Source organism: Siphateles boraxobius, unplaced genomic scaffold, assembly GCF_051911475.1.
Source record: "Siphateles boraxobius isolate OS27281-9 unplaced genomic scaffold, OSU_SipBor_1 31, whole genome shotgun sequence".
Classification (NCBI taxonomy): Eukaryota; Metazoa; Chordata; class Actinopteri; order Cypriniformes; family Leuciscidae; genus Siphateles; species Siphateles boraxobius.
The window spans coordinates 16,845,344-16,858,507 of record NW_027508931.1 but is presented as its reverse complement, the minus strand read 5'-3'; positions in this window follow the sequence as shown (position 1 = coordinate 16,858,507).

Sequence of the window (13,164 nt, the reverse complement as noted above, 5' to 3'; positions counted from 1 at the left end):
GCTGGTGGCGGTATAGGTTGACAGGATAGGGGTTTGTGTTCCGTAACCGCACCGAGACCTGGTCCCGACGAGTAAGGCCCAGCCCTCGGGCCACCTCCACCTTCTGACAATCGAGATGAGGCTCAACTAGGATCCACTCCTCGGACCCATAGAGCTGTGGGGGCAATCGGGCCCAGATTATGGTCTCGCTCCTGGCTGGAATGGAAAGAGCATAGCGACAAGCCACCCTCCCGGGGCTTTCGCGATCTCCCCGGGCGTCCGCCATACGGACCCGTCGACAATCTGCCACGATGCGGTCCAATTCTCGCCTTTCCGAAGGAAGGGCAGTTCGAATAAGCCTGCCCTGAAACAGCTCTTCCCAGAAGTCGGCAATAACATTCATGCCCAAAAAGGCTCGATGGGTCCCCAAGCAAGCGTCCCGGTTGACTACCACTCCTTTCTGGGGTACGGTGATCCCATGGATCTCCAGATCCGTGACCAGGTAACAGACATACGGGATGTCAAGACCCTTGGCTCCTCGCAGAGTCAGCCAGGGGGCTTCTGATGTTGGTAAGTTCAGAACATCAAACAACTCCTTGGATAAACTTTCGGAGAATAAGGTGACCTGGGACCCGGTGTCCAACATGCATTGGACTGTTATACCATTCACCTGGACTACCACAAGAGGGCAACGTCCGACCAGACAATCTTGGGAGGCAGGCAAGGAAGAGGGGCCAATCGATGGGGTCCCGGCCACTTGACCCACAGTGGCCGGCAACTCAAAAAAATCCCCCAGTGAGCCGCGGCGAGAGCCACACTGGCGCACATAATGCCCCTGCTCCCCACAGCCATTACAAATGGGGCGACCCTGTCCGTCCCATTGAAATCGTGGGCCAGCCGGCCGGGTTGGACGTCGCTCGGAGAAGCCGGCCCCCGTCTGAATGAGCCTGTTCCCGAGGTAGAGGCAACGGAGGAATACGCTCCCGTCGGAACTCCTCCAGGAGAGTTTTAGACATCTCCGTCATTTGTTCCCGAACGTCCTTCATAAGCTCGGTCCGAAGGGCCTGTCTCCAATCAGGCGGGCCAGGGGGCAACGGACCACTAGTCACACCAGCGGCCATACAAGTAGAGGGATCTGGCATCTCTGTGTGATCCAGCTCGAGTGCTAGAGCTTCTTGCCGTTTTCTTTGAATGTCAAGTCAGGATTTCGGCGGAGCTGTACTCGCAAGCTCTGACGCACGGGGCCCTCTCGTAGCCCCAGGAGGAATTGATCCCGCAGCAAGGCTTCTTCCTCTCCCAGACCATGATCTTGTCTCCCTTTCAGCCTTGCGAACTGTTCCCTTAGTTGTAGGGTGAAGGCCCGCAAGGTTTGCCGAGGTCCTTGCTTGCAATTGAAGAACTGTGTCCGGAGGACATTTACATATACATTTACATTTATTCATTTAGCTGACGCTTTTATCCAAAACGACTTACAATTGCTAGATATGTCAGAGGTCGCACGCCTCTGGAGCAACTAGGGGTTAAGTGTCTTGCTCAAGGACACATTGGTGTCTCACAGTGGATTTGAACCTGGGTCTCTCACACCAAAGGCATGTGTCTTATCCATTGCGCCATCACCACCCCATTGCGCCATCACCACCCACCAGGACAGCTGCGGGGTGGCATCGCCATATTGTCTGGTCAAGAAGTTGAAAATAGCCTGGGCCGTGGCTCGAATCGCTTCGGGTGCTGCCTGTATCTCTCTCCTAGCTTCTCCCTCCAATGAATTTAGAATAAACTGCACCCATTGCGGGGTGCTTAGCCCCTGAAGTCCTGCTAAGTATTCAACCTGGGTCTTCCATGCCGATAGACTTAACTCAGATCCCGGTCCTCCGTATTTCTGGGCCCACGGGGCTCCCATGAAGATGGGCACAACTTGTGGCCGAGCCGCCGGCAATTCTTCGTCTGCCATCTAGGTCTCTGGTCACTCAACTCAAGGTGGAAAACCCTGCCGACTACGCCAAGTCTGTCACAGGTCGGGGTGGTCGACTGTGACCGCACCCACCCCTAGGACCCAGAACCACCTCAAGGAGCTAACAGAGACTAGACAGACGAAGCAACAGACCGAGTAAGGTACAAGTAATCTTTTATTTATTAAAATGGAAAAAGTCCTAGCTAAAATACTCTGGGTCTTCCAGGTCTCCTAACCAGCAGCGGATTAAAGGAAGGGGAGGGGACCCGCCCAGCAGGGTCGAGCTCCAGCTCGCACCAGGGCTCTTCTTGGCCCAACAAGATAAAAGGGGGGGAAAGTCAGCCCCTCGTTAGAGTAATTCCAGACAATGGTAGACGAGGCTTACAACTGGATGGGCCTACTTCGGCCAGACGAGGTAGTTAGATCGGTATGGTTCCTCTTCAGACGAACTTCAAGCGACAGGACAGGGGCATACAGCTGGATGGAAACACTCAAGCCAGACGAGGTAAGTAGGCCGGTATGGTTCCTCTTTAGACGAACTTCAAGTAACAGGACAGGGGCGTACAGCTGGATGGACACACTCAAGCTGCCGAGGTGAGTAGGCTGGTATGGTTCCTCTTTAGACGTACTTCAAATGACAGGACAGGGGCATACAGCTGGATGGACACACTCAAGCCAGACGAGTTGAGTAGGCCGGTAGGGTTCCTCTTGAGACGAACTTCAAGTGACAGGACAGGGGCGTACAGCTGGATGAACACACTCAAGCCAGACGAGGTGAGTAGGCCGGTATGGTTCCTCTTTAGACGAACTTCAAGTGACAGGACAGGGGCGTACAGCTGGATGGACAAACTCAAACCAGACGAGGTGAGTAGGCCGGTATGGTTCCTTTTTAGATGAACTTCAAGTGACAGGACAGGGCCGTGCAGCTGGATGGACACGCTCAAGCCAGACGAGGTGAGTAGGCCGGTATGGTTCCTCTTGAGACGAACTTCAAGTGACAGGACCGGTGCGTACAGCTGGATGGACACACTCAAACCAGACGAGGTGAGTAGGCCGGTATGGTTCCTCTTTAGACGTACTTCAAGTGACAGATCAGGGGCGTACGCTGGATGGACACACTCAGGCCAGACGAGGTGAGTGGGCCGGTATGGTTCCTCTTCAGACGATCTTCAAGTGACAGAACAGGGGCGTACGCTGGATGGACACACTCAGGCCAGACGAGGTGAGTAGGCCGGTATGGTTCCTCTTTAGACGAACTTCAAGTGACAGGACAGGGGCGTGCAGCTGGATGGACACACTCAAGCCAGACGAGGTGAGTAGGCCGGTATGGTTCCTCTTGAGACGAACTTCAAGTGACAGGACAGGGGCGTAAAGCTGGATGGACACACTCAAACCAGACGAGGTGAGTAGGCCGGTATGGTTCCTCTTCAGACGAACTTCAAGTGACAGGACAGGGGCGTACAGCTGGATGGACACACTCAAGCCAGACAAGGTGAGTAGGCCGGTATGGTTCCTCTTCAGATGAACTTTAAGTGACAGAACAGGGGCGTACGCTGGATGGACACACTCAGGCCAGACGAGGTGAGTAGGCCGGTATGGTTCCTCTTTAGACGAACTTCAAGTAACAGGACAGGGGCAAGCAGCTGGATGGACACACTCAAACCAGACGAAGTGAGTAGGCCGGTATGGTTCCTCTTTAGACGAACTTCAAGTAACAGGACAGGGGTGTACAGCTGGATAGACACACTCAAGCCAGACGAGGTGAGTAGGCAGTATGGTTCCCCCTTTAGACGAACTTCAAGATAACACGGGACAAAGACTTACGATTGAATGGACCCGCTCCGGTCGATAAAAGGTGGGTTTTACACTGATCCTCAGCGGACACGCCCTCAAGCTGGGCTGATCTTCACCATTAACACATCTTCCATTCCCCTTATCCATATAACAGCAGTACTGAAGGTTTAGATAAAGTCAATGAGTACTTATCTTTCTAAAGTGCAACTATGTTTTCCAGTTCACCCGATTCCTCTCCCTTCAGTTAGAACAACACTCCTCAATGATCTTCCTTGGAGACGATGAATAATAGCCAGCCCATGAACAAAACTCAGACCGTATCGTCCTGTCTCTCCAGCCGAATTGGACACCCTCTTCAGTCTCAGCGATCCCTTTTTATCAGCCGGATTCCTCATACGTCTCCCAATCATTGATCGCGGGGTTCTCGTGCACACCTGTTGTGTATTTCCTCATCAGCGGCCGCTCTCCCGATGACTCGCAAGTGGCCGGAACCAGCCTGGTGTTACACCGGGGGCCGCTCCGATGGGGAAACATTTACCGCGAAATTTTTGTTCCGCTTATTTCAGGTCACCCCGTGACACATGTTCATTTCAAACTGAAAACAAGATTATTTTTCTTATCTCACTGGAAGATAAACACAAAAAAACTCACTTAATTTTGATACAATTTGCAGAAAACAAGACTTAATATCTTGTGTAATTTTGCTTCTCAAGTAAATGTATCTTGATTTAAGATTTATGTATATATTGTTTAGATATTTGTACTGGAAGAAGACAATCACTTTTTGCAGCATGGAATATGGACAAAGAAGAAGCTTAAATATAAGAGAGTTTTAATTTGTGTCACATGCTGCTATTTCAGTTATTTCAGAGTTTACAACACTTTACTATTATTCTAACATGTCAAACAGTCGCAATGTAACTTTACCAGCTCAATAAAGTAGCTTGAATCCTCAATCTTTATATTTGACTGAAATGAGCGACACAAAAACAGACAGATATCCTCATGTGTTTGAGAGATTAAGTGGAGACACCTGAGAGCTTCGTGCTTTATCCTGGGAACCCAAGAAGAAAGGATGAAAAATACCAGAAGAGGAGGATGAAAAATGGAATAAGAGAAGTGCTCCATGCAGGAAAAACCTGGAAGATTGAAGATTCTCCCACAGTCATCGCCACCTCAACACACACTAGAAAACTGCCAGAAAGCTTTGTGGTGCATATTCAGCAGTACGAGCTTCAGGATGAAGAGAAGATCTTAAGCTCACTGGCTGATAGAAAGAGGAGGAGGAAGAGAGTGATGAGATTAAACAAATCACAATCACAATCATGACTAAAGACATTGAAATGAAGTGTGCAGGTACCAAAGCAAATGATATCTCAAGATGCAGCACTCATTGAGATGCTAAGAGAACAATACGATCTTTAGATCCAGGCAGAAATAAATTAGTTTAATTACAGTAAATGACCATGTCGCTACTTACAAAACTAAACTTTAAATGAAAGAGTTTGTTGCACCAACAAACTTACATGAAATTAAGGTTTATCTATTCATTTAGTCCAATTCATTAACCTTTTAAAACTATTTAAACATAATCAGGTTACATTTAAACCATAATTTTGACCTTGTTTTATTTTCTGTAAACCTACTTTAACTTTATTTATGACACTCTACTGCCCAGGTTTAAATCTTATTTAGTGATCAACTTGTAAGTTTAACATTCCAAAAAAGCACAAAAATATGAAGCAGCACAACTGTTTTTTTTTATCACTGATAATAAAAAGAAATGTTTCTTGAACAGCAAATCAGCATGATTCTGAAGGATCATGTGACACTGAAGAGTGGAGTAATGATGCTGAAAATTCAGTTTTGTATCACAGGAATAAAATAATTAATTAACAATATCAAATTAAGTTTATATTCCTGGTTCTCACTCAAAGTGGAAGAGAAACAGAAACATCGCTGCTGTTTAGTGACACTGAGATCATAACGACAGAGTGATGGGCATTCATCTTAGATAATCACTTATTTAAGTTTTATATATATATATATATATATATATATATATATATACAATGATGGAACACCCCTATAGCACTCAATTAAAAACCTAGATGACAAAACTTGGATTTGCTCTCACCTGTTTAATTTAAACCCACCCAAACAGATTGCACAGATTGAATAGTGCGCGTTGATGCCAGGACACATCAGAGAAGGGGGAATGAAAAAGAAAATATAAGTTCATCTCACCTGTTATTGGTCCTGCGTGTCACTCTGTTCTCTTATCTTCTTCTAAACTTCTCCTCAGCCCTGTCATAGTTCAGGGTGGTCAGTGCAATTCCCTCACCACTCACCCATAATCAAATGTCCAGCCCAGTCAGGCTTTTCTATTCGGCTACATACACTCATCTGGTTTGTCCATGTCTCTTTACAAGAAGGGTTTCTCATCTCATCCAGGTCTACAACATCTGTGTAATGGTGGAACACACTCTCTGTCAGTCACTATCAGAACAACCTGTTTAGCACTGACCATGTCACTTTATATTCAGACAAATAAAGACATCCTGTATGTATAAGAGTAATTTACCTGTTTGTCTCTGCAAGGAGTTGTAGAAAATATCAAAGAGATTTGCATGAAATGTGTGTCTTACCATCCATACAGAAATACACATAAAAAATGATTTGTCTTTTTTGCCCTGTTTTAAATAAAAAAGAAAAAATCTAAACATTTTAAAATCATGATTAATTTGCTAAAGAAGCAAAATGACAAAATATTAAGTCTTGTTTTCTGAAAAACAATCTTACCCTGTTAGCAGATATTTTTTATCATTTTAAGCATAAACATCAGTATAAACACAATAATAATGTATCAAAAAACAATATTTATCCTGATTTAAGAATGTTTAGATATTTGGGTCACACTTTAGTTTGGGGAACACATATTTACTATTAACTATGACTTTTGCCTCCATAAACTCCTAATTTACTCTTTATTATTAGTTAGTAAGGTAGTTGTTGTAGTGGTTATGTTTAGGTATGGTGCTTATTGCATGCTAATAAACTATTGTGAGAATTGGTTCCCAAACTAAAGTGTTACTGACATTTGTACTGGTAAACAAGAGGAAAATATTGTACTGAAAAAAAAATGCAAAAAAAACAGTAATTCTTTGGGGTTAAAAAAGGTATGTTTTTCTTGTTTTAAACAAAAACTCAATTAATTTTGATATTTTTTTTCAGGAAGCAAGAACTTACAAAGCAATCAAAAGGTATTTCACTGATGAATTTACTACTAAGTGCCACAATCAAAACTTCTAATATCTTTTTTTAAAGATCTGATGCTTCTTCAAAGCCTTTAAACACAAAAGTGTACATCACTTTTGTCTTTAATATGAATGAATGAGGCATTTATTTATTCATTCATTTTGTCTTCAATATAAATCTGACATTCAAAGAACACTTCAACTGCTGTAAGACTGCAGTTCATTAATATCTGTCAGATAATGCTCCGAAACACGGGTTGAGAATCCAAATGCAGTATTTATTTAAAGGGTAATCCACAATCGTAATCCAAAAAACAGGCAAAGGTCAAAACACAGGCAAACAGTCTAATCAATAACATAAATCCCAACCATAGCCACTAGCTTCTCTGAATCGCAACCTGTATTTTCTATCGAGTGTTCAAAATATGTACTTTTGTGTTTTATATATTGTACACCCAGTGCAGCTGTAATCCAGAAAGCAAGCATATTTGGACAGATTCAGGCTGAAATGTGGCAATGTCGGCTCAATGTCGGCTTTGGTGAAAAGCAGCCTGAAAAAAAGTTTTGGTGGTTAAATCCTGAGGAGGATCTTGAATAATTTAAACTGCTAAAATGAAAGAAATTTTATTTATTTATTGTTCTAGTGTTGTCTGATGTTGTAATTGTCAAGAAGAAAAACGTTTTTTTATATCTATGGTTTGCGATGATGACATGACGCCAGAATACCCATTTGGTCCCTTCTGTTGATGAGAAAGCCCACAGTCTCTTTGGGATAACATTAGGCTTTGTAAAAAAAAAAAAAAAAAAAAAATTATACATATATATATATATATATATATATATATATATATATATATATATATATATATATAAGAAGACCTGCTGAGCTGTATCCAGAGCATTGTAATGTTGGCTAATAAAATGATATTGAGTTATATTCCATTGTGTTTGCTAAAATTCAGCCAGTCAATTCATCTTTTTCAACGAGTGATTAGTTTTTGAATCATAGGAGTCAGGGTACGCTGGTGGAGCCATATACGGGTGGTCTGATTTGATTCACCTTTGATTCATTTGTTTTTTAATCGGACTACACTGAGCATGCTGTTGTTGTATTACACTGAAAAAAGGCAACTCAATAAGAATATGTGCAATCTGAAATTAAGAATAAGATTTATTTTGTTGTAACACTGTATATATAATATGATTACATATTTTAACATATTTTACTGCAGTGGGTATTACTTATTATGAGCAAATATAAACTAAATTAGATCTGAATGAACTGTTGAAATCTGACACCAAAACTTTTTACAGATATTTTAAACTGCTGCATGAACTCTGACAACAACAATTATCAATTATATAGACACTTTAAAATTGTAATGCATAAGATTTAATAATGACCTTGCAATATGTATTCCTTTATTTAAAAGATTCAGTTCGTAGAAACTCTCATGACTAATGCTGCCGAAATGGGGGTCAAGGGAACCATGAAGAGATGGCTCCAGCTGGCAGCTATCAAGAGGAAGACAGTCAGGTTAAATCTATAGACTATTAAAGACCCATCTCTTTAAATTAGCAAACACATAACATGTATAATAATTATATAATTCAAAACTTAAAAGTTTGTTAGGCTGCATAAATTAGGTCAACCGGAACCAGAAACACCCAATGTACTTGTAACATCGTAAGATGAATGGCATCTGTCTGTCATACTTATCCCGGGGTTACCGTAGTCAGCTAGATCCGGTTCATATCCAGATCAGATGGAGGACCTGCACCCTAAGACGACCACAACACTTAATATTCAGCAATATTATTGATCTCACTGCAATGACACTATTGGAATGAGAACTCAACTTAGGATGATGACATCATTGTTATCTGCAGAGCTGCTTTAGAGCTGAATTGAACTAGTTTCATATGTTATGACCTTTACACAGTTATTGGACCAAACTGAATCAACAGTGAACTGACTAGTCCAGTCATTTTATGAAAAAAGGTTGAACAAAGTGCAACAGAAGCAAACTCAACTGATTTTGTCTCCTCAATATGTCCTGAGTAAGGGAAAAAAGCCCTGAAGAATCCCATTAGGGGAAAGTTTAGAAAAAGACCCAAACATAGCCTATTCATACGCCTGTTCATTATTTTTCTCACGTGAATATGGTAAATATAGTAACCTTTAGATATCATCATGAAACTTACTTAGTTGATTCATCACATCAAAATAAACAAAAAATGTATTACAAGTTTTTTTTTTTAATTGTTTGTTAACATTGACAAACGGTGCATAATCTAATTACTAATGTCCTAATTTCCATAAATACCCAAACAGATCTAAACAATGGGTATAGCCAGGTGAAAAGGTCTTGTTGAAACTTGTTGACATATAACAGTAAAATACTTAATGTAAAGGTCTGAATGGAACCCATTTAGGCTACCCATGAATATTAATACATAGAGGCAGGAAGAAGTACTTTAGAAACCATCCTTTATTAATTATTATTGCAGAGATGGGGTTTGGGCATTGAGTGCATTGTGTACGTAATTTGATTGTTTGATCCAGCCACTTTTTATTTTACCTACCTTTTGTCTTCTGCATTCTCCTGACCCTTGTCTCCTGTTCTTCCGTCAGACTCATCCCCCAGAAACAGTCCCACGGATCCAGCCCCAAACCCCATCTCTTCAATAATAATTAATAAAGGTATAAAGGTAATAAAGATTTCTAAAGTACTTATTCCTGCCTCTATGTATTAATGTTCATGGGTAGCCTAAATGGGTTCCATTCAGACTTTAACGTTAAGTCTTTTACTGTTATATGTCAACAAGATTCAACAAGACATTTTCACCTGGCTATGGCCATTGTTTAGGTCTGTTTGGGTATTTATGCAAATCAGCACACACGTAATTAGATTATGCATCGTTTTCCATGTTAACATCAATTTAAAAAAACTTGTAATACATTTTTTGTTTGTCTTGATGTAAGTAATCAACTCAGTATATCTGATACTATCTAAAGTGATATCTAAGGGTTAAATTTTTTACCCTATTCATTTGAGAAATAAAATGAACAGGCGTATGAATAGGCTATATTGGGTCTTTTTCGAAACTTTACCCTAATGGGATTCTTCTGGGCTTTTTTTTTTCCTTACTCAGGACATACAAAATCAGTTGACTTTGCTTCTGTTGCAATTTGTTCAAGGTTGACCCCCATTTTGGCTTAAAATGACTGGACTTAAACTCAATTTTGTCTTTTTAGAGCAGCTTTACAGCAGAATTGAACTCTGTTTGCATCATTGATCATTATTTTCCTGTTGATCACTGTAAAGTTGCTTTGAAACAATCTGTACAGTATAAAGCGCTATGTATTTAAACGTAACTTGACTTGGCTTTTGCAAAAGGAAATAATTTAGTTAAAGAGAGTGAAAGAGTTTTTGTGTGTGAGAGAGAATGTTTTTCTTTTAATAATATAAAATTAATATGAATTGTTATTTTGTGGTTTAAAAATTAGTAAAAGTATTAAAATATACACTATAATATTTTTTAAGTATTACAAATATTAAGGTGTGTTAATACATGTTTATATTAAAGTGCATTTTTTAATTTTTATAACACAAACCCTTAATCTTTTTAAATGGTTGAATTTGTGTTTCACTGCCAGTTTCTGGGCCACATATGGCCGAGGACCAAGCCGACTCTCAGAAAGATCTGTCTTACTGATATTGTTTGGTTAAATGTTTACTATTTAACTGTGGGCCCAGTTCGCTTAAGCATTCTATATCAGTCTTTATTATTATAACAGAGTGGAGCACTATCTGTATCATAATAGGATGTAAAGACGCAAGTACTGTCCACGGAAGTCCTCGCAATAACTTGCTCAAGTATTCTCTCTGTAATCACCCAGTAATGTCAAACTGTGATGCAGTTCCCACACGTGCACCTTAATAAATTAGAAATAGAATTACATTGCTATCACATCTCATAATACCACAAACTAAGTAGAAACTTACCACTGAGAAACATCCAGCTCAAGTCATGCTTGCAAAAGAGTTTCTGGTTAATTGAGTAGTTCTCCCAATGTTTCATCGTCAGACTCAGGCTCTAACTGATAAGGTAAAATCGACGCAATCTTTTCTGTCCTTACAGTGTGTACAATCTCTGAGGATTGAGAATTCTCTGAAATTCTGTTTTGGTAATAGACGTTTAGTTTCTGACACGACCTGTAGACCAATCACAACAGACTGGGCCATCTGACCAATCAGAGCAGAGTAGGCTCACGAAAAGGAGGGGTTTAGAGAGACTTAAACTTCGAACTGCATCGAATGAATCGTTTCAGACTCTTTGAGAAATTAGGTTAAAAATTAGGTGATGTTAAATGTATATTATGAGAAAATAAAAGTGCTTTTTTGACCTCGTATGCATGTAAACCTGTTGTGGGAGACTCCTAAAACAAAATTAGGAACCTTTAAAAAAGCAAAATAGGGGCACTTTAAATCAAGATGCATTTACTTGAGACGTAAAATGATTTAAGATATTACCGGTAAGTTATCCTTTCTCGGGAAAAAAGCCTCAAAATTAATAGGAATTTTTGCTTAAAACAAGAAAAAAATACAAGGTAAGAAAACACAAAATTACAACATTCATAAGATTTTCTGCAACCGAAAGTCCCACTGGAAATCCAGTGCTTTTGTAATTACACTTGTTCTTTATCTTACTGGAAAATACTTTCTTACCAAAATGACTCAAAGAATGAAAGATGGCAAAAGGCCATAAAGTGTGTGTGGAGAACATGATTAGTATTCCGCGGCGAGGCTTCATCCTGCGAATGTCAGCAGCACCTGGTCACGCCTCAGAGCGCAGGGCCACAGCATGATGGGATTGATACGGGCCTCCCTGGAGGTAGAGGAACAGTGTCAGAGAGGAGTGTGCCTAACAAGACTCTGCTCTCCTCCTCTCCCTCTGCCAGCAATACGGCCTCCTGGGCTTTTTCCGCACTGAAAGCAGCTCCCAGAGCGGAGACTGCCGGGAATGGCGGCACGCCAACGTCTCTGAATCAAAAATCCAAACTTGGGCTTTCCCACAGTGAGAAGACTACGTCTCAATGTGCAGAAAACATCCTTTTACCCGTCAAAAACTTCTGACAGTCAGAGCTGTTTCACCACGACAGACTCCTGAATTAAACTGTGCTTTTTCTGTGAAAGAAGAAAATCTTCTTTCATTTTAGAAGAAAAGCACTCCTAAACGTCTCATGAGAACTGGTTTAAATCTGTCTTAAGATTTTAGCCAGTTTCAACACTACTTGCATGTGAAAGTTGCAGCAGCATATCTGCGTTTGTGCTTCATAACAAAACTATGATGCTATTCAGTATTCACTTCATATAATGGGCATAAAATGTGTTTAAGGAGAAGGCAGATGTGAACAAACATCATGAAATTTAATTTACATAATTAACAAAAGTGGAATGCAACACTCAAAGAAAAGTGATAAATTCAACAAAATAATTAATCCAAATGAACTTCTTCATGCTAAGTGAGAAATATAGGTAATACATTTCGTTTATTAACATTAGTTAACTACATTAACATGAACTAACAATGAATGACACAGCATTTATTAATCTTAATTTCAACTGTATACATGAATATCAGATGATGTCACCAACGTCTCCTCACTGACGTCACTCACTTCTAAAACTTGTCTGCCGCCATCTTGAGTGGCTGATTCGGCAAGATCGATACGTCAGTTGCAAAGGAACGAGCTAGCTATGCCTTCAATATGTTGTGCGGTAACGACCTTACGCTAGCTTAGGAGTGTGCGATATCACGATTTTTGATCGTGGACGATTAAAATGTCTCCATGATCTGCTTTTGAAGAAATATCGTAGTATTGTGCATTCTATCAGTTGCAGTTCTGGCGCCTCCATCTCAACATAGGCTACAACGCGACGTATATTCACATCAAAGGTTAAAGCAGAGGAAAGGGACACTGCAGTTCACAAAAGTTCATTATTTGCATGTGCTTTAAACCCTTGCCGGTTTAACAAGTCATTCACTTGCTGATATGCGGTTCTAACGTGCGCTTTTCTGAGCGCATACACCCGAAGCGCACATGCACTTAGCCTATCTAACAGCGCCTGGTTACTGAACTAAGTTATCTTTCTAGTCTTATTACGCTAATACTGT